The sequence below is a fragment of the Schistocerca gregaria genome, chromosome 9 (assembly GCF_023897955.1).
Source record: "Schistocerca gregaria isolate iqSchGreg1 chromosome 9, iqSchGreg1.2, whole genome shotgun sequence".
NCBI classification, from domain to species: Eukaryota; Metazoa; Arthropoda; class Insecta; order Orthoptera; family Acrididae; genus Schistocerca; species Schistocerca gregaria.
Window position 1 is genome coordinate 96,468,031 of NC_064928.1, and position 22,961 is coordinate 96,490,991.

Here is a 22,961-nt window from a genome sequence, read left to right on the forward strand (position 1 = left end):
CCTTAGTTTACGTTAGGTTAAATACTGTGTCAGCTTAGGGGCCGATAACCTCAGCATATGATTCGATAAGTTCTTACCACAATTTCCAATTTCATGTAGACTTAGAGAAAACTTTTGACAATGTTGAATACTCTCTTTCAAATTCTAAATCTGGCAGGGGTAAAATGCAGGGAGCGCAAGGCTATTTACAATTTGTACAGAAACCAGATGGCAGTTATAAGAGTCGAGGGACATGAAAGGAAGGGAAGCAGTGGTTGGGAAGGGAGTAAGACAGGGTTGCAGCCTCTCCCCGGTGTTGTTCAGTCTGTATATTGAGCAAGCACTAAAGGAAACAAAATAAAAACTCGGTGTAGGTATTATGGAGCAGAAATAAAAACTTTGAGGTTCGCCGATGAGATTGTAATTCTCTCAGAGACAGCAAAGGACTTGCAAGAGCAGATCAACGGATTGGACAATCTCTTGAAAGGAGGATATAAGATGAACATCAACAAAAGCGAAACTAGAATAATGGAATGTAGTCAGATTAAGTCGGGTGATGCTGGGGGAATTAGATTAGGAAATGAGACACTTAAAGTACTTAAGGAGTTTTGCTATTGGGGAGCAAAATAACTGATGATGGTCGAAGTAGAGAGGATATAAAATGTAGACTGGCAATGGCAAGGAAAGCGTTTGTGAAGAAGGGAAATTTTTTAACATCCCGTATAGATTTAAGTGTCAGGTAGTCGTTTCTGAAAGTATTTGTATAGAGTGTAAGCATGTATGGAAGTGAAACGTGGACGATAAACAGTTTGGACAAGAAGAGAATAGAAGTTTCCGAGGTGTGCTGCTACAGAAGAATGCTGATGATTAGATGGGCAGATCACATAACTAATGAGGAGGTATTGAATATAATTGGGGAGAAGAGGAGTTTGTGGCACAACTTGACCAGAAGGAGGGATCGGTTGGTAGGATATGTTCTGAGTCATCAAGGGATCACAAATTTAGCATAAGAGGGCAGCGTGGAGGGTAAAAATCGTAGAGGTAGAGCGAGAGATGAATACACTAAGCACGTTCAGAAGGATGTAGGTTGTAGTAAGTACTGGGAGATGAAGAAGCTTGAACCGTATGGAGTAGCATGGAGAGCTGCATGAAACCAGTCTCAGGACTGAAGACCACAACAACAACTTAAATTGGGGCACTGCTGACTGTAACTCTGACTCTGATGAACTCTCGCCGCCAAGAACAACGTACTGGGTTCTATTACTTAAGAAGTCGTCGAGGCACTCACGTATCTGTGAACTTACTCCACACGCTCGAACCTACGTTCACAGCCTGCACGGTTAAATCTAGAAATATGCATGTGCCTGTTGCCCTTCATCCAAAGTCCACACAATACCATCCACATCGGTGGTCGCAAAGTAGAAACGAAAAGGTCTGCTACCTTGAAAGCAAAATAAGACAGATCGGACGAAGCAGTGCGGACGTTAGAGATTAGAACAGACAAAGAGGACAGTCGCCGTTACAAAAGTCTGCTAGTGTCAAACACAGGCCTCGTTTTGAAAAAGAAATTTCTGACAACGTGCGTGTGGGGCATAGCATTCTATAGAAGCCCGTCTCGGACTCAGATAACAGAAAGCATGTGCAAACAGACCTTATCAAACAGAAAGCTGGTTACAGCTCGTAGGCACACAGGTCGCATTACTGCTCTAAGACGTGCAGGGGTCGGGTTTTATGTAACACAGATGTTTTTTGATGTTGGTGATAGTGTAAAGGTGGATTGCTTTTACACGAAGAAATTTGTCAGTGAAGTAGAAGATCACAAATAAATCCTTCGGCATTTCTTAAACAGACCTTTATATGTAGCTAAATATATTACGAGTGCTTGCAAGTTATTGAAAATGTGTGTTGCTGGATAATGGAGGCCTTTTAGATCTATAGTGACTTTGAATCTTTATAAAGATTATTCCGAATTCTATGATCTGCTCTATTACTTGGAAAAAGAGTTATGCGAGGTGTGTGAAAAGTAATGAGACTGGTTTTTTATCTACTAAAGTTTTTACGTTTTTCAAACAACAAAATTGTCCACTCAGATTAGTTCCCTTCGGCAGCTATGCACCGATGGAGTCGTTCTTTCCAGTCTTGGTAGCAGCACCGAAAGATTTTAATTGATAGGGCCTTTGACATGCAGATCACATTCTTTTGAATCTTCTACAGAGGCCCCAAATAAGGGCCTTTCAAACATTTTTCAATTTCGAAAAAAGAAAGAAGTCACAAGGACTCAGATCAGCTGAAAATGGCGGCTATTGAGCAACAGGAATGCCTTTTGAGGTCAAAAATTCCGTGATGGGAGCGGCTGTGTGACATGGGGCGTTGCAATGATGCAGCGTCCACTTGTCTGCAATGTGCGGTCTTACTCGGTTCATCCTCTCCTTGAGCCTTTGAAGGACACCTTTGCCCACAGTTCGTCCTAGAGGAGCAAATCCTATATGCACGGTGTCCCTAATGTCAAAAAAGCAGATCAGTCTTGTTTTGAACTATGATTTTCTCATTCGAACTGTTTTCGGTCGAGGAGGAGTCTCTGACGTTTTTTCTTAGAAACGTGCTCAAAAATCCAGGATTCATCACCTGTTACCACACGAATCAACCATTCATCGTCATTGGCAGTCCCCTCAAGAAGATCAATGCAAGCATTTCTTCGATTGCCCTTTTCTCAGTTGTGGGACTTTTCGGCCATAAACCTTTGCGCAAATCTGAGGTCGAAATTTGATGTACGGTGAAAGTGTTTAACAGGTCACCTGTCATCTCTATTGTTAAACGTCGGTCTGATCTCACAAGAGAACGCACACGTTGGTGTTTTAGTGGGTTTTTGCAGTTTAAGACCTCCTGAGTGAGTTTCATCTTCAAAGTGTTGTCGGTCTTGCAAAAAATGAATTGTGCCAGCGAAAAACTTTGTACTCTTGATAAGTATTGTTCCCCATAGGTCTGTTTCAGCTTTTCAATGGTCACACAGGCGAATTCCGCAAGTTTAACACAGAATTTGGTGGCATAACGTTGCTCTGAATCCTGCTCTTTCATTTTCGCAATACCCGACAAAAGCAGAACTTCAGTGAAGGCACTCTCAAGAATAATGTGATGGCTGTATGGAGCTGAACCTCTGACTGTTAAGTGGGACGTTCCGAAGGGTCGGTGCTGGGGTCACTGCTGTTTCTTATTTATATAAACGATATGCCTTCTAATATTACAGGTGATTCAAAAATATTTCTGTTTGCTGATGACACCAACTTGGTAGTGAAGGATCTTGAGTGTAATATTGAAACAGTATCAAATAATGTAGTTCATGAAATAGGTTCGTGGCTTGTGGAAAACAATTTGATGCTAAATCACAGTAATACTCAGTTTTTACAGATTCATATAAATGATATGCCTTCTAGTATTACAGGTGATTCAAAAATATTTCTGTTTGCTGATAACACCAGCTTGGTAGTGAAGGATCTTGTGTGTAGTATTGAAATAGTATCAAATAATGTAGTTCATGAAATACGTTCGTGGCTTGTGGAAAACAATTTTAGGCTAAATCACAGTAAGACTCGATTTTTACAGTTTCTAACTCACAGTCCAACAAGAACCGATATTTTGATCAAATAGACGGGCATATTATAAGCGAGACGGAACAGTTCAAGTTCCTAGGCGTTCGGATAAATAGTAAGCTGCTGCGGAAAGCCCATGTCCAGGATCTTTTTCAGAAACTAAACGCTGCTTTATTTACCATTAGGACAGCATCTGAAGTAAGTGACAGTTCAACACGAAAAGTAGTCTACTTCGCATATTTTCATACGCTTATGTCGTATGGTATTACATTTTGGGGCAATTCTTCTGATTCAAAAAGGTAATAGTCTGGGAATTCTGACATTGCCCTCACAGTATATCCTTTCTTTAACGTCGTTTGTTGTTAGCAATATTAGCCTATTCCCAAGAGTTAGCAGCTTTCACTCAGTTAATACAAGGTAGAAATCAAATCTGTATGTGGAGTGCACTTCATGACTCTTGTGCAGAAAGGAGTGCACTATTCTGCTGCATCCATTTTCAATACGCTACCACAAGAACTCAAAAATCTTAGCAGTAGCCCAAAGTCTTTTAAGTCTAAACTGAAGAGTTTCCTCATGGCTCGCTCCTTCTATTCTGTCGAGAAGCTCCTGGGAGAGCTAAACAATTAAGCAAATTCCAGTGTTACATTGTTGATTTTCTTTATTTAAACTTAAGACTTTTTTATATTTCATTTTATCTGTTTCTACTATCGTGTTATAATTTCATGTATTAACTTGTTCCATAACCATGGAGATTTCTATTTAATTTGGTCCCACGGAGCAATAAATAAAAAACACCGGTCTGCACATGCAGAGCAACACAGCGTTGCCAGGTCGCTCGAAGAGTTGTCAGTCTCTTTACTTTTCTCGTACCATTTATGACAAATTTGTCATGTTCATATAAAATAATTGCCACAGCTCTCCCTGAATGACCTAACTGTGCTTTTCCACAGTTCTAACATGTAATTTTACACCCGCGACTCTGTGCGAATGGCTGCAGTTTGTCATTACTATTGAATAAAATTCTTGATTTGCTGTTGATATTATAAAAAGCAAATGGGTACTTGCGAGACTAAATTTTTCACGAGGTTATTTGAAAGTCTGCCAATGTATGGGGTGATGCACTAATTTTAGTACCTCCTGACAGGTTCCTGTTGACCAACACCCGGACGTGGTGTAATTTTGGGCATTTTCCTTCTTCATAGTATATCATCGAGCTACAGCCATCAATGGAAGCGAGCTGTAAGATCGTCTGAGAGAAGCAAAGGTTTAAGGCAGAAAGAGTCAATCTTTGCCTACCATCTTTTCACAGAAAACCAGTCTTAGGATGTGCAATGTGAAATTTTCCATTCTGTTTAGAAATGCAGGAAGATGACTGTACTGGAAAAACTGAAAATTCACTAACATGTGCCACAGAATGTGAGCTTAGTATTAAATACCCAAATGCAATTTCCTTTTTTCCCCCTCTGTTAAATTAAGTTTTCTTTGAGGTTCGCCGATGACATTGTAATTCTGTCAGAGACAGCAAAGCACTTGGAAGAAAAGTTGAACGGAATGGACAGTGTCTTGAAAGGAGGGTATAAGATGAACATCAACAAAAGCAAAGCAAGGGTAATGGAATGTAGTCGAATTAAGTCTGGTGATGCTGAGGGAATTAGATTAGGGAATGAGACACTTAAAGTAGTGAAGGAGTCTTGGTATTTGGGGAGCAAAATAACTGATGATGGTCGAAGTAGAGAGGATATAAAATGTAGACTGGCAATGGCAAGTATAGTGATACTTTACTATGTACTATGAAGCTTTTGTTTCAACTTTTTGATTTATGGCATGCTGGTGCTCTCCTGGGTCTTCGGCCGACGGTCGTTTTTGAGTTTTTTCTGACGTTTCGCAAGCACGAGTGGCTAGCATTGTCAAATATTCACACTCCATTGCTATCTGCTGACTTCAGTTACCAGCAATGCACGGTGAACATGTCAAAATGCCAGGTGTTCCAAAATTTTTCTTCTGACCGAACTCTTTGAGAATCCTGATATTTTAATGGAACACCTGGTTCACTTTGAAGGGCAATAACACTAATAAAATTTTAATACAAGAGGGAAAAATAATTTAGTGAATAGCTGAACTCCCACTGCTTCGTTCGCATCGACTGTACGGTCTGCATAGATTTTTTGTTTTTCTGTAATTGAATTTTTATGTTGTCCACAAATTGCAACATATTCTAAGCTTTTCACTCGTATTAAAGCCATAGAAATATGGTCTTTTCCGAATTCGCTTCTGACCAAAAGGCGATTCTGATAGCTCTTGTGGTGATATTCTAACCGAGAAGTTACATAGCAGTTTTCATAGATTCAGCTTTAAAATTTTTTATTTTAATGAAATATTTTCTTAAATAACTTCATCCCCTGATTCATCCCCTTAGAGTTTGAATTTCCAAAAATAGTGGAATAAGCATTCTTTATTTCATAGATTTAGCTTTGAAAATGCTTTCATTATGAAATAATTTCCTAAAACTTTTCATCCTCTAACTCCCTTAGGGGGTTGAATTTCCAAAAACACTGAAACATGAATTTTTTATTTCTAGCCTAGAAGTTAAATGCCAATTTTCATGACTGTAGCACAAATAATGCTTTAGTAATTCTTTAATAATGATGATGAGAAATTACTCACTACAAGTATTTTTTTTATTTCTGATTGAGAAACCCAATACCAATTTTCGTGGTTCTATCACCTTAATTGCCTCAATATCTACATATTTGTAAAAGGCCTTTCATCCTTTATTTCACTCCTCTTAGAAGTTGAATTTCGAGCAATCTCTTCTTAAACGATGTCTATAGTATAAGATCCACATCCTCTCCAAATTTCAAGTTTCTATCCTTAACGGTTTGGACTGAGCAGTGATGTGTCAATAAATCAACGTACGCTATTTGACTCCCTTGAGGGTTGAATTTCAGAAACAGTGAAATACACATTTACCATTTCGAACTAAGAAGCCGAATACCAATTATCGTAGATTTAGCAGTAAAAATGTTTTCAGAATGAAATATTTACATGAAAAATTTCACCTCCTATTTCACTCCCCTTAGGGGTTGAAATTTCCAAAAACATTGAAAGCCGTATTTTTTATTTGTAACCAAGAAGTTAAATACCAATTTTCATAGTTGCAGCTTTAAAAATAATCTAATAGTTCTTTCATAATGATTTATTGTTAAAAATCTCTCGCGCCCCATTTCGCCTCCATAGAGACTACATCTCCACAAATGCTGAAACACGTATTTCTTTGTTTCTGACCGAGAAAGCAAAAATCTTTTGTCATAGGTCTCGCTTCCAAATTGCCCTCCTAGCGATATATTGCGAAACAGTTTTTCATCTCGTAGGTATTTCACCTCTAAGGAAAGAAATTTCGGGAAACGCATTCTTTAACTATTCCTGCAGTATAAGAAAACAACACCCTCTCCTAATTTAAAGTTTCTGTCTTCTGCGGTTTTGGCTGGACGACGATGAGTCATTTAGGGCAGAGAGAGAGAGAGAGAGAGAGAGAGAGAGAGAGAGAGAGAGAGAGAGAGAGATCCATTTTAAATCATAAATAATAAGAAAAAACAACAATATTTTTTTAATAAGAAAAAATGTCGAAAAAGCCCAGCGTTATTAATTATTCATTTTCGCGTTAATTATACATTTTCGGGGAGCAGTTATTCAGTTCCTGTTGAACACAAGTGTTCCGTGGAACATAACTTGGGACTAATGAGGGCAAAACTCCAGAAAAAACTCTAACTGAACGTCTGCTTAAGTTTCCGGGGCGAGTGATTGTTGGCTTTTTGTTAATAAAGCATACGTCTGTATCTACAGCTGTGCTCCGCAAAACCACCTCATTTGTGGCAGAGGGTAGCTTAGGTACCACTGTTACTTCGCCCCTTCCTGTTCCAAATGCGAAGTTCCGGGGAAAGAACGATTCCTAGTGAGCCTCTGTGTCGGATCGAACATCTCAATTTTTTCCAAAAAGGAAAATAAATCTGTATTGTAAAAGGATTTACCGCTAACGACGTGTTTCGCATGATTGATTCCTCTTCAAAATGTTTGCAAGTAATGACACAAAAGTTTCTGTTACATGGAAGTGTGGGAATCTATCTGACACTAACAATCACTGAGATGGGGTGTAAAAATTATTGTACCTCCCTCGAAATAGCGAAAGACTCATTAGTCAGATAGTGGGAAGCCTCAGTAATATGAGGCTAAAACGAAATAAGGACGGCACAGAATGGCGAAATGAGTGAAGCTATATTAAAATTATTAAAAATTCTATTGACCTAAGAATCAACATGTAATCCACTTGAGATAAGGAATAATCAGAGTACGGAAGTAAATACTCACGAAGCTAAAGTGGAAAGCGTTGCATGGCTAGGAAGGCAGTCATAAACATTTAATACATTTGAACAGACAATTTAGCGTATCCACGTAACAACCAGTGGATCGGTTCAGGTAAGCCACTCTGCCCTTTCTTGGACGCACGAACTTCCCCTCACCGGTTTCAGACATATTGGCCGGACGTGTAAAGCACGACTAACATATCTAACAGGAAGATGCAACTCTCAACCATTTTCGAGAAAATAATAGTTTGAAAATTTTATGGCCGCCTACATCCTCTGAAAGATCATCATCATCCAAGGAGCTCGCAGCTGGGAGAATTAAGTGGTTAGTTTCATAATCGCGAGGTCCCTTGATCGAATCTGGCTGCTGGTACTTTTTTCATTCCCACGTTATTCTGCCAACGTGCAGTATTAATGTAATACCATCTCAAATGTGTTACGCTGGTGCAGCCAAGCGACTTTTGTTTTTAAATGCAAGAGAAGAACATCATAAAACGATTACAAAATTGTGCGTATATCATCGAAAAGAATAGCTTCTGCAGTAGACGTTATAAAAAAATCAATCAATCGTACACCATCATTCGTCAGTAGCAATATTGGGCGAATTATTTATTTGTAATTTCTGCTACCAATCACGTTTGTTTGTTTTATGTTTAATCTAAAATAATACAACGCGTTTCGAACATGTTCTGTTACCATAAGGCGTTTGTACATACATACATACAGAGCAATGTTACTTAAAAGTAAATTGTCTTATACTAAATTAACCTAGAACTTTTTGTCCATTGTTCGTTACTGTAGTGGCTGGCGTGGCATATGAGGGAGACGGGGCCAGTGGATGCCCAGAAATCGATGTCAGTAATATCTTCTGCTGGTTTTTCTAGTTGTTGGTTATGTATGACATCATACTCTGTACGGGATTCAGATAGTTTTGCATCAGTTGTGTGCTGCGAGAACCGTTTGAAAGGCGTTTATAGACGCGCGGTTGGAGGCGCTATGTCACGGATTGCACGGCCCCTCCCGCCGGAGTTTCAAGTCCTCCCTCGGGCATTAGTGTGTGTTGTTCTTAGTATACGTTAGCTTAAGTTAGTTGACGTAATGTGTAAGTCTAGGGACCGGTGACCTCAGCACTTTGGTCCCTTAGGTATTCGCACACAATTTTTATGTCGGAATAATTGTTGTTTTCCAAGTTCACACTGTCATCATCATTCTGGTTCACGCAGTGCTCCATAAATTATATACAATACTTATCAAAAATGTAAATCCTTCGGCAGCCAAGAAGAGAATAACAGGACGTTGGTCCTGTTTGGGAGCGTCTGATAATAACGTTTACCGCGCAAAACATAGGCTACACGAACGCGACACTAATACCTTGCCTACACATCGGTGTTTATACAGGGTGAAAAGTATTTAAACCGACAAACTCTAGGAGGTTGTAGAGGACATCAAAACAAATATTTTTCCCTAGTGTCATTTTTTCTTATGAGGATTATTTAAACCGATGGAGGCCGTATTACGCTCTTCAGTTGTTAGAGGCCGTATTACGACCTTCAGTTGTTAGAGGGCGTATTACGCTCTTCAGTTGTAGCCAACTGCTGTCCACCAGTGTAACAGTGCATTGTCTCCGTTTACTAATGGAGCGATACATCTGGAGTGAGTACACTGATACGGTTGGTGCGTACTACGTAGCGCACCACAACGGACGAGCTGCACAGCGGGTTTATCAACAACAATATCCTAATCGCCGTATGCCGCACCATACGACCTTTGCTGCTGTGTACCAACGTCTGCGTGAGGCCGGGTCATTTAGCAGATTACCTGGACAGGGACGCCGTCGCACGGTAAGAGCGCTGCAGCTTGAGGAAGCTGTCTTGCAGCATGTGGAGCGGGATCCTTCAATCAGCACTCGTGCAATTGCACGTAACATGGGGAAGAATCAGACGATTGTAAGAACAGTACTTCGAGAGCAATTGTTACGTCCATTTCATTTACAGCGTGTCCACAACCTGGAACCAGTTGATCATCCACTCAGAGCACAGTTTTCGCGGTAGTACCTGGGACACTGTGAAATGCATCCTACATTTCCATCCTCTGTGTTGTTTACCGATGAAGCAACGTTCGGGCGTGATGGAGTCTTCAACATGCACAATTTGCATGTTTCGAGTGAGGATAATCCACATGCCACAGTTACTAGCTCTCATCAACTGCGGTTCTTGGTTAATGTGTGGGTCGGTGTTGTTGGGAACTATTTAATTGGGCCGTATCTGCTACCTAGTCCATTAAACGGCAGGCACTATTACAATTTTCTCGCCAGAGCATTGCTAGAATTGCTGGAAGACTTCCCGCTCCCTACAAGACAACGCATGTGGTTCTAACATGACGGGACGCCGGCACATTTCAGTCGTCGTGTGCGTCGATTTCAGGACCGACGGTTCCCAGAAACGTGGATTGGCAGAGGTGGTCCTGTACCATGGCCTGCTCCATCCCCAGATATGTCCCCTCTGGACTTTTTTGTTGGTTTAATTAATTTGTAGCCAGAGGAATCTTCCTCGTAGGAGAAAATAACATTAGGGAAAAATAATTCTTTTGATGTCCCCTACAACCTCCCATATTTTGTTGGTTTAAATACTTTTCACCCTGTATAATGATTTGATTGGCAGTTCCCTTGTACTCTTTTTTTATTTCGTTATATCCTTACGAAAAATATTTTCTTCCTTTCTTCAGGATAATTTTTTTTTAAAATAATAAGTGAAAAATTAAATATTGATAATTTGCATAGTCGTAATAAATCTGTTGTTATAATTACGTGGGAATGAAAAAATTACCAACTGCGGGGATCGATCAAGAGACGTCGGACATACTAAACTAAACTAAGAGTTTATTTTTTTCACCTTACCACTTTTTTTTGATTTTTTGTTTTTATGTGGGGGATCAGGTCATTGGCTGGCGGAGGCAGGGAGGACAAGGGTCGCAACAGGACGCTTGGCCACAATGTCTCCACCCTCCTTTTTCTGGGGATGGGGTTCAAGATGTAAAAGGGATTTTTTTCTTTTCATATTTTTTAAATTTTTATTTGAGGTATTTTCTTGTGGCTATTGATTTTTATTGCCTTTCATGGGTACTTAACAACAACATACAAAATCTAAAGATGGCATTCAACACATCCAAACGTAAGAAGGGCTCCTAACGCCGTCTAGAAAGTTCACTAGAAACGGGATCCTGCAGTGGCCCTGTTGGCGTGTATCCATGTCGGCTCACCGCTAACTTAAAAACGATGTTACTTCCTGAACGTTGAGCTGTCTCCTCATTTCACTTCTCATAAACGGAACACCCCAATTATCCGTCTACATCTACGTCTACATGGATAGTCAGCAAATAACGTTTAAGTGCCTGGCAGAGGGTTCATCGAACTACTTTCACACTTCTCTATTATTCCACTCTCGTATAGCGCATGGAAAGAACGAACACCTATATCTTTCCGTACGAGCTCTTGAGTTCCCTTACTTTATCGTGACGATGGTTCCTCCCTATGCAGGTTGGTGTCAACAATATTTTGGCATTCGGAGAAGAAAGTTGGTGACTGGAATTTCGTCGCAACGAAAAACGCCTTTCTTTTGATGATGTCTAGCGCAAATCCTGTATCATTGCTGTGACACTCTCTCCTATATTTCGCGATAATACAAATCGTGCTGCCCTTATTTGAACTTTTTCGAAGTACTCCGTCAGCGCTATCTGGTAAGGATCGCACACCGCGCCACAGTATTCTAAAAGAGGACAGTCTTCTTAGGAGATCTGCTACATTTTCCAAGTGTCTTGCCAATAAAACGCAGTCTTCGGTTAGCCTCCCCCACAACATTTTTATGCGTTCCTTCCGTTAATAACGAACCGAAGTAACTGGGAAAACATGTTCTGTATTTCACGTGCCGCGCAAGATATTACGTTGCTCTTGCAGTATGTACCAGAAGTCTATGACGTTCTCGTCGTCGGTGCGATACAGATAATACGTGGCCATCCTCTTCATCCAGTTTACGGCGTTTGTCCTGGCGGTGGGAAAGTATACTTTGCCCTGGAACAGTACGTCTTCAGCTTTGATTTATTCGCTCAGCTGCGAAGTGCTTGAGTACCATACTTGGTATATAGGCAAGTCAAATAGTTCCAAACTCGATGTTCTTGAAAACGGCTAGAGATGCGTCTTCCTGTTCGCATATGATGATGCCCTGCTGGTGCCCTACACACATTACCAACATGAATCATCTCGTTAAGGGAGTTTGTAGGGCCCTCCTTGTTAGCTTACCTTCGATTCATTCGCTACAGTCGTTATCAGTGATCGCTGCATTGCCTGATGACACGTCGTATTACATGTTTGTCGTCGTCTTCCTATCGATGATAAGCTTTACGCGTCAGCTTTGTGTTTACTTTCGTTTTATTACACAACTGGCCATTAAAATTGCTACACCAAGAAGAAATGCAGATGATAAACGGGTATTCATTGAACAAATGTATTATACTAGAACTGACATGAGATTACATTTTCACGCAATTTGGGTGCATAGATCCTGAGAAATCAGTACCCAGAACAACCACCTCTGACCGTAATAACGGCTTTGATACGCCTGGGCATTGAGTCAAAGAGAGCTTGGATGACGTGTTACAGGTACAGCTGCCCATGCAGCTTAAACACGATACCACAGTTCATCGAGAGTCATAACACATCTGAAATGTAACGTCCACTGTTCAAAGTGCCGTCAATTCGAACAAGAGGTGACGAGACATGTAACCAATGACACCCCATACCATCACGCCGGGTGATACGCCAGTATGGCGATGACGAATACACGTTTCCAATGTGCGTTCACCATGATGTCGCTAAACACAGATGCGACCATTGTGATGCTGTAAAATGAACCTGGATTCATCCGATAGAATGACGTTATACCATTTGTGCACCCAGGTACGTTGTTGAGTACACCATCGCAGGCGCTCCTGTCTGATACTGCGTCAAGGGTAGCCGCAGCCATGGTCTCCGAGCTGATAGTCCATGCTGCTGCAAACGTCGTCGAATTGTTGGTGCAGATGGTTGTTGTCTTGCAAACGTCCCCATCTGTTGACTCAGGGACCGAGACGTGGCTGCATCATCCGTTACAGCCATGCCGATAAGATGCCTGTCATCTCGACTGGTAGTGATACGAGGCCGTTGGGGCCCAGCACGGCGTTCCGTATTACCCTCCTGAACCCACCGATTCCATATTCTGCTAACAGTCTTTGGATCTCGACCAACGCGAGCAGCAATGTCGCGGTACCATAAACCGCAATCGCGATAGGCTACAATCCGACCTTTATCAAAGCCGGAAACGGATGGTACGCATTTCTCCTCCTTACACGAGGCATCACAACAGTGTTTCACTAGGCAACGCCGGTCAACTGCTGTTTGTGTATGAGAAATCGGTTGGAAACTTTCCTCGTGTCAGGACGTTGTAGGTGTCGCCACCGGTGCCAACCTTGTGTGAATGCTCTCAAAAGCTAATCATTTGCATATCGCAGCATCTTCTTCCTGTCGGTTAAATTTCACGTCTGTAGCACGTCATCTTCGTGGTGTAGCAATTTTAATGGCCAGTAGTGTAGTTCAGTAATTGTCACCCTATATGTAGCGGACCACAGCCAATTCCTGCAACAAGGGACGTTCCTCGACAGCTCTTTCTGCATTTCGCTATAATTTTCTAGCCTTGCAATTTCTCTGTGTGAAACACCACCATCCCCGAAATGCCTTACGGAGATTCCGACGTTATCCAGCGCGCCATTTGAATATATTCTGCGCTGCACTCATGGACTGTGTGGCTGGTCCCGGCAGAGGTTCCATTCCTCCCTCGGGGATGGGTGTGTGTGTTTGTCCTTAGGATAATTTACGTTAAGTAGTGTGTAAGCTTAGGGACTGATGACCTTAGCAGTCAAGTCCCATAAGATTTCACACACACTTGAACATTTAAGAAATATATATATTCTGCTAACTAACGGTACTGCGACATTCGCTTAGGGTAAACTCGAAATTACTTTTACGTATGATGATTTCTCTCGATTAAGAAGGAGAATATGTGTTCTGTTTGTGCTCACTCACATTCGCCCGCTCGGAACTATATCTAACGCATTCCCGTAGTAATACAGCAACTACCTCGGCACCAGTATCTGTTGCGTTCTATGTTTTGTGAACTGTCAGAGCGAAGTGGGTTTCACACGATCGTTATTAACCATTCACTTATTAATAATTTTCCCCATAGTCGTTCCCATATTTGCTATTTAAATTTACGAAAATCGGCGTATTTCGTCGTAGATACTTTCTTCAAAATTATATATCTTTTGACAGGAATTCTTTGTAAATCTGTACTTACTAATTATTGAAGATATGAGGACTGAAGATAATATTGCTGTAGAAGTTTTTGTTGGTACTGTATATACGGAAAAATACAGGCATGCGTAATACCGCTAGACACTCGTCACATTCATGCCGTGTATCACTTTTCTTCTTCTTTGCTTTGCAGACTACAGAATCTCTGGACGGTGTTTTCTTGACGGGAGTAGGCCGGAGGGGGGATAAACCTAACAGAACCGTGAAACGATTGTTTATGCCTCGCAAAATGTCGGAAGAAATCGAATGAGTTATACACCACTAAATAGATCGATTTCTCAGCTTTCCAATTGTATATAACACGTCGTGCCATCTGTTAACAGAGAAAAAGGAATAGAAGCTACAGTATGCTCGGACCGTCTCAGACGGCAATGCAATAACAAACTTGAAACCACTGGCCGGTTTCGAGCCGGCAGTATAAGCCGATGGGCTACGTTGCTACGATTTGGTTGCTTTTTCTGTCGCAGATCTTGATTAGTTCCACGTCCCCTGGGGCTGTGCATCTTGTTGTAATGTTGTAAGCATGCTGTTTAGGTTTTTGGGTTGGTAACGTCACCTAGCGCTCTGTATGCAAATCACTGGCTGTGCTGTGTGCAGTCTGTGGCTGGTCGGCATTGTTGGAATATTCACCATTGTAGCGTTGCGCAGTTGGAGGTGAGCCGCCAGCAGTGGTGGATGTGGGGAGAGAGAAGGGAGAATTTTAAGAGCGGACGATCTGGACGTGTGTCCGCCAGAAAGAGTAAATTTGTAATACCGGATATCATGAACTGATATATACAGGGTGTTACAAAAAGGTACGGCCAAACTTTCAGGAAACATTCCACACACACAACGAAACAAAATGTGTTATGTGGACATCTGTCCAGAAACGTTTACTTTCCGTGTTAGAGCTCATTTTATTACTTCTCTTCAAATTACATTAATCATGGAATGGAAACACACAGCAACAGAACCTACCATGCATACACCCTCCGTGGCATGGAATCCCTGATGCGCTGATGCAGCCCTGGCGAATGGCGTATTGTATCACAGCCGTCCACGAGCACGAAGAGTCTCTACATTTGGTACCGGGGTTGCGTAGACAAGAGCTTTCAAATGCCCCCATAAATGAAAGTCAAGAGGGTTGAGGTCAGGAGAGCGTGGAGGCCATGGAATTTGTCCGCCTCTACCAATCCATCGGTCACCGAATCTGTTGTTGCGAAGCGTTCGAACACTTCGACTGAAATGTGCAGGAGCTCCATCGTGCATGAACCACATGTTGTGTCGTACTTGTAAAGGCACATGTTCTCGCTGCACAGGTAGAGTATCCCGTATGAAATCATGATAACGTGCTCCATTGAGCGTAGGTGGAAGAACATGGGGCCCAATCAAGACATCACCAACAATGCCTGCCCAAACGTTCACAGAAAATCTGTGTTGATGACATGATTGCACAATTGCGTGCGGATTCTCGTCAGCCCACACATGTTGATTGTGAAAATTTACAATTTGATCACGTTGGAATAAAGCCACATCAGTAAAGAGAACATTTGCACTGAAATGAAGATTGACACATTGTTGGATGAACCATTCGCAGAAGTGTACCCGTGAAGGCCAATCAGCTGCTGATAGTGCCTGCACACGCTGTACATGGTACGGAAACAACTGGTTCTCCCGTAGCACTCTCCATACAGTGACGTGGTCAACGTTACCTTGTACTGCAGCAACTTCTCTGACGGTGACGTTAGGGTTATCGTCAACTGCACGAAGAATTGCCTTCGTCCATTGCAGGTGTCCTCGTCGTTCTAGGTGTTCCCCAGTCGCGAGTCATAGGCTGGAATGTTCCGTGCTCCCTAAGACGCCGATCAATTGCTTCGAACGTCTTCCTGTCGGGACACCTTCGTTCTGGAAATCTGTCTCGACACAAACATACCGCGCCACGGCTATTGCCCCGTGCTAATCCATACATCAAATGGGCATCTGCCAACTCCGCATTTGTAAACATTGCACTGACTGCAAAACCACGTTCGTGATGAACACTAAACTGTTGATGCTACGTACTGATGTGCTTGATGCTAGTACTGTAGAGCAATGAGTCGCATGTCAACACAAGCACCGAAGTCAACATTACCTTCCTTCAATTGGGCCAACTGGTGGTGAATCGAGGAAGTACAGTACATACTGACGAAACTAAAATGAGCTCTAACATGGAAATTAAGTGTTTCCGGACATGTCCACAACGTCTTTTCTTTATTTGTGTGTGAGGGATGTTTCCTGAAAGTTTGGCCGTACCTTTTTGTAACATATATTGTTTATTCTCTATCAAAATCTTTCATTTGCTGACTATGCCTATCAGTAGTTAATGCCTTCAGTAGTTTGAATCTTTTATTTAGCTGGCAGTAGTGGCGCTCGCTGTATTGCAGTAGTTCGAGTATAGGTATAGGTTATTGTTAGTCAGGGCCATTCTTTTGTAGGGATTATTGAAAGTCAGATCGCGTTGCGCTAAATATATTGTGCGTCAGTTTAGTGGTGATCAGAATAAGCAAAGAGAGAAATAACTGAGTATGTTCAGTTCTGCCCAGCTGTTTGAAAATCAAATAACGTACATCTACATCTACATCCATACTCCGCAAGCCACCTGACGGTGTGTGGCGGAGGGTACCTTGAGTACCTCTATCGGTTCTCCCTTCTATGCCAGTCTCATATTGTTCGTGGAAAGAAGGATTGTCGGTATGCTTCTGTGTGGGCTCTAATCTCTGATTTTATCCTCATGGTCTCTTCGCGAGATACACGTAGGAGGGATCAATATACTGCTTGACTCTTGGGTGAATGTATGTCCTCGAAACTTCAACAAAAGCCCGTACCGAGCTACTGAGCGTCTCTCCTGCAGAGTCTTCCACTGGAGTTTATCTATCATCTCCGTAACGCTTTCGCGATTACTAAATGATCCTGTAACGAAGCGCGCTGCTCTCCGTTGGATCATCTCTATCTCTTCTGTCAACCCTATCTGGTACGGATCCCACACTGCTGAGCAGTATTCAGGCAGTGGGCGAACAAGTGTACTGTAACCTACTTCCTTTGTTTTCGAATTTCATTTCCTTAGGATTCGTAAGAGGTTTATCAGCACAGTCATTTATTAGTTTTTCTAAAGGGACGTTTCAATGTGCGGAGCAATCTGAGTGAGTGAATGAATGACGAAGAGTGTAAGTGCTACTCTGCGATTAACATTCCGGTATTGGAGAAGCGAACGACCAGAAGACTTGATAACTCCTAACCCTATGCCCCCTCAGAGGGCGTAAACAAGAGGCCTATAAACGTGAAACGAGAGAACCTTGCCAGACGTACCTCTTAGCGATGCTGCGCGTCGGTGCGTCGCTTTCAGACTGTGGAGGATCTCCTCTTGAGTGGTGGCAGCCACGGCGCATGCGCGCAGGGTGCAAGGTCGCGACTTCCGGCAGCTGATAGCTGACTCACGGCGTTATGACACCGATCTGGGTTCACGCAACCCGGAGCGGCCAGGCGAAGGACGTTCTGACTGCTCCGATCAGCTGATAAAGACAGTGCGCCTAACTCACGCTAGACGTATTGGAAACAGCAGGTGAACGTCAACAGGTACACTGAAGCGGCAAAACGTTACGACCACCAACTCGATGCGGTAGGCCAGGGTAGAAGATTCGAACAACTTACGGGTCTGCTGCCGGGTGACGCCGTAGACCACCGCCGGTATTTCGACAGGAGCACACCCTCCCATTCTCAAGGCACAAACGCAAGGAGGAAGAAATGTGCAAGGAAATTTAATACCTCGGTTCACAGAGGAGAAACAAAGGAAGATACCACACACAGAACAAGTGTCAACACAAACAAAGATGACCAACACCAGAAGTATCGATAGTGACTAATCAACAGGTGAGGTAGCACTAATTTTGTAGCCGCGCGGGATTCGCCGATAGGTCTCAGTCGCTGCAGCCATAGACTGTGCGGCTGGTCCCGGCGGAGGTTCGAGTCCTCCCTCGAGCATGGGTGTTTGTGTTTGTCTTTAGGATAATTTAGGTTAAGTAGTGTGTAAGCTTAGGGACTGATGACCTTAGCAGTCAAGTCCCATAAGATTTCACACACACTAATTCTCTCCCTCCGTTTTTTGATGAGAGACGGAGCCGGATTCCAAGCAGCATTTAAACAAAATCCACCATCTCTGTTAATAAGTTTGCTGGATAGTTTGATTTCAACAGCTTCCTTAATAACACTATCCCAATAGCTGGACGTGCAAGCCAGAATCTCCGTGTTGTTGTATTCCATAGGTTGACCGGTGTCGAGGCAATGTTCTGCAATAGCGGATTTGCTCGGCTGTTGTAAGCGTGTGTGACGTTTATGTTCAATACACCGGTCTTCCACAGTCCTGATTGTCTGACCAATAAATGACATGCCACAACTGGAAGGAATACGATAGACACCAGCCTTAGGCAAACCAAGATCATCTTTTACGGACGCCAACAGGGCCTCAATCTTAGAAGGTGGTCGAAAAACACATTTCACATCATATTTCCGCAAAATACGGCCAATCCTGTTGGAAATGCTTCCTGCGTAAGGCAAAAAGGCCGTAGACTTGGGTGCCACTCCGTTGCTATCGTCACTCACCCGTTGCACAGAAGGCTGATGGCGCAACGCACGTTTGATCTGCCTCTCAGTATAACCATTCTGACGAAAGGTCACTTCGACATGTGATAGCTCAGCTGCCAAACTTTCAGGGTCTGAGATATCGTGGGCCCTGTCAACCAAGGTGCGAAGTACTCCTTCACGCTGAGCTATCAGCTCGCAGACACAAGTCAGTGTGGGTGGGCCTCCTATAAACAGAATGTCCCAACGTATCATCAGTCTTCCTTTTGACCAACACATCAAGGAAGGGAAGGCATCCATTCTTTTCCACCTCCATACTGAACTGAATATTCGGGTGGATTGAATGCAGATGTTCCAAAAACCAGTTTAAATTCTCACATATTTTATACTCATAAGGCACCTAAGCAACTTTGGATCGATTTTTCCCGGGATTTTCGGGGAGTGCCTCCGAATATTTTAACCACGTGAGGTGTTAGGGGTCCTCTTTCACCACACAAAACTTCGGACAAATCGCCGACCCCACGATCCTGCCGTCTCCTTGTCAGTCAGCGAAGATTAAAGCTGTCTAGTCTCCTAATGTTAGCTTTGTAACAGCACCAGGTTTCCGAGGCATAAAGCTGGTTATATCATTGCTTTGTAGACCGACATTTTAGTTTGAGATCATGTGATTTCCATACTCGGTGCCGGCCGAAGTGGCCGTGCGGTTCTAGGCGCTGCAGTCTGGAACCGCTAGACCGCTACGGTCGCAGGTTCGAATCCTGCCTCGGGCATGGATGTGTGTGATGTCCTTAGCTTAGTTAGGTTTACCTAGTTCTAAGTTCTAGGGGACTGATGACCTCAGATGTTGAGTCCCATAGTGCTCAGAGCCATCCATACTCGGTGAAAACTGAGACTGCATTGGCTATACGAGGTGCAACTTTTGTCGTCAGGCTGTTGTCGCTTCTAATTTGGCTACCTAGATATTTAAGGTGTGATACGTTTTCCAAATGTTTGTTGTTCAACTTAATACTGCAGTCGTCTGCACTGGAAGGAAGATACTGTACGATCATATGTAATACGTTCAGGATATGTGAGAGTGGCTACAACACTTCTTAAGTTATAGAACCCAACATGTTCTCCTCGACGGATAGTGTTCATCAGAGACGAAGGTATCGTCAGGAATGCCCCAACGAACTGTGAACACACCACTATTATTCTCTGTATATACCGGGTGATCCAAAAGTCAGTGTAAATTTGAAAACAATAAATCACGGAATAATGTAGACAGAGAGGTACAAATTGACACACATGCTTGGAACGACATGGAATTTTATTAGAAACAAAAAATACAAAAGTTCAAAAAATGTCCGACAGATGGTGCTTCATCTGATCAGAATAGCAATAATTAGCATAACAAAGTAAGACAAAGCAAAGATGATGTTCTTGACAGCAAATGCTCAATATGTCCACCATCATACCTCAACAATAGTTGTAGTCGAGGAATAATGTTGTGAACAGCACTGTAAAGCATGTCCTGAGTTATGGTGAGGCATTGGCGCCGGATGTTGTCTTTCAGCATCCCTAGAGATGTCGGTCGATCACGATACACTTGCGACTTCAGGTAACCCCAAAGCCAATAATCGCACGGATTGACCTGGGAGGCCAAGCATAACGAAAGTGGCGGCCGAGCACACGATCATCACCAAACGACGCGCGCCAAGAGATCTTTCACGCGTCTAGCAATATGGGGTGGAGCGACATCCTGTCTAAACATCGTACGTTCCAGCAGGTGCTTATCAGCCAGGCTGGGGATGGTGCGATTCTGTAACATATCGGTTTACCTCTCACTCGTCACGGCAGCAGTTACAAAACCAGAATCACGCATTTCCTCGAAGGAAAAAGGCCCGATAACGGTAGACGTCGTAAATCCAACCCATACCCTGACTTTCTCGTCGTGCAATGGAGTTTCAGCAATACTAGGATTTTCGGCAGCCCAAATTCTACAGTTGCGGGCGTTGACAGACCTTCGGAGCGTGAAATGAGCTTCGTCGGTCCACAACACGTTACTCAATCAATCGTCATCTTCCGCCATCTTTTGAAATGCCCACATCGAAAATGCCTTCCGCTTCACTAAATCGCCAGGTTACCGTTCATGATGCCGATACACGATTGTCATGCGCAGTCACTGACGGTTTGCTGTCCATTGCCATCTGTCGGACATTTTGTGAACTTTTGTTTTGTTTTTGTTCTAATAAAACCCCATGTCATTCCAAGCATGTGTGTCAATTTTTACCTCTCTATCTACATTATTCCGTGGCTTATTAAGTTTTCAAATTTATACTGACTTTTTGATCACACGGTATAACTGATTTGGCGGACAGAGTGAGCATCAATCTCCGGCTGACTACAGATGGTGTTGTGGGGTAGGGTAAGGGGTCGAGGTTGAGGAACTGTAAGAGGATACAAGATGCCTTAGACAACATTTCTAGTTGGTGTGATGAACGGCAGCTGGGTCTAAATGTAGAAAAATGTGGGTAGACGCACATGGGTAGGGAGAACCAACGCATAATGTTCTGGTACAGCATTAGTAGTGTCTTGCTTGACACAGCCACATCGTTTAAATATCTATTCTTGAGTACTGGTCGACCGTTTGGGATCCATACCAGGTCGGAATAAAGGAAGACATCGAAGCATTTCGGCGGGATGCTAGATTTGTTGCTGGTAGGTTTGAACAACACACAAGTGTTACGGAGATGCCTTGGAGACTCAAATGAGAATTCCTGGAGGGAAGGCGACATTCGTTTCGAGGAACAAGACTGAGAAAATTTAGAGAAGTGGCGTTTGAAGCTGACTACCGAAAGATTCTCCTGTCTCCAACATAAACTGCGCTCAAGGCTCAAATGGTTCAAATGGCTCTAAGCACTAGGGGACATCTGAGTCCCCTACACAGAACTACTTTGCAAAGGTCCCGAGTTCGAGTCTCGGTCGGTCACACAGTTTTAATCTGCCAGGAAGTTTCATATCAGCGCAGACTCCGCTGCAGAGTGAAAATCTCATTCTGGAAACATCCCCCAGGCTGTGGCTAAGCCATGTCTCCGCTACATCCGTTCATTCAGGAGGGCTAGTTCTGCAAGGTTAGCAGAAGAGCTTCTGTAAAGTTTGGAAGGTAGGAGACGAGATACTGGCAGAAGTAAAGCTGTGAGTACCGGGAGTGAGTCGTGCTTCGGTAGCTCAGTTGCTAGAGCACTTGCCCGCGAAAGGCAAAGGTCCCGAGTTCGAGTCTCGGTCGGGCACACAGTTTTAATCTGCCAGGGAGTTTCATTATTGTTGTTGTTGTTGTTGTTGTTGTTGTTGTGGTCTTCGGTCCTGAGACTGGTTTGATGCAGCTCTCCATGCTACTCTATCCTGTGCAAGCTTCTTCATCTCCAAGTACCTACTGCAGCCTACATCCTTCTGAATCTGCTTAGTGTATTCACCTCTTCGTCTCCCTCTACGATTTTTACCCTCCACGTTCCCCTCCAGTACAAAATTGGTGAATCCTTGATGTCTCAGAGCATGTCCTACCAACCGAACCCTTCTTCTAGTCAAGTTGTGCCACAAACTTCTCTTCTTCCCAATCCTATTCAGTAACTCCTCATTAGTTATTTGATCTACCCATCTAATCTTCAGCATTCTTCTGTAGCACCACATTTCGAAAGTTTCTATTCTCTTCTTGTCCAAACCAGTTATCGTCCATGTTTCACTTCCATTCATGGCCACACTCCATACAAATACTTTCAGGAACAACTTCCTGACACTTAAATCAATACACGATGTTAACAAATTTCTTTTCTTGAGAAACGCTTTCCTTGCCATTATCAATCTACATTTTATATCTTCTCTACTTCGACCATCATCAGTTATTTTGCTCCCCAAATAGCAAAACTCCTTTACTATTTTAAGTGTCTCATTTCCTAATCTATCCTTATCCTCGTTTTGCTGTTTTTATGTTCATCTTATACCCTCCTTTCAAGACACAATCCATTCCATTCAACTGCTCTACCAAGTCCTTTGCTGTCTCTG

General features: G+C 42.9%; 1 protein-coding gene across 2 annotated transcripts in view; it reads right to left on the reverse strand.

The window, feature by feature from the left end:
- Nucleotides 1-22,961, reverse strand: part of LOC126291805 (15-hydroxyprostaglandin dehydrogenase [NAD(+)]-like) — an 86,345-nt gene that overhangs the window by 54,695 nt on the left and 8,689 nt on the right. Inside the window, exon 1 of one of the 2 annotated variants that reach the window (XM_049985501.1) lies at nt 17,652-17,722. The exons of the other annotated variant lie outside the window; for it this stretch is intronic. The gene's annotated coding sequence lies outside the window, so the exon portion shown is untranslated. Of the gene's footprint in view, nt 1-17,651; nt 17,723-22,961 lie in introns of those variants that run through there. 2 annotated transcript variants of the gene reach the window in all.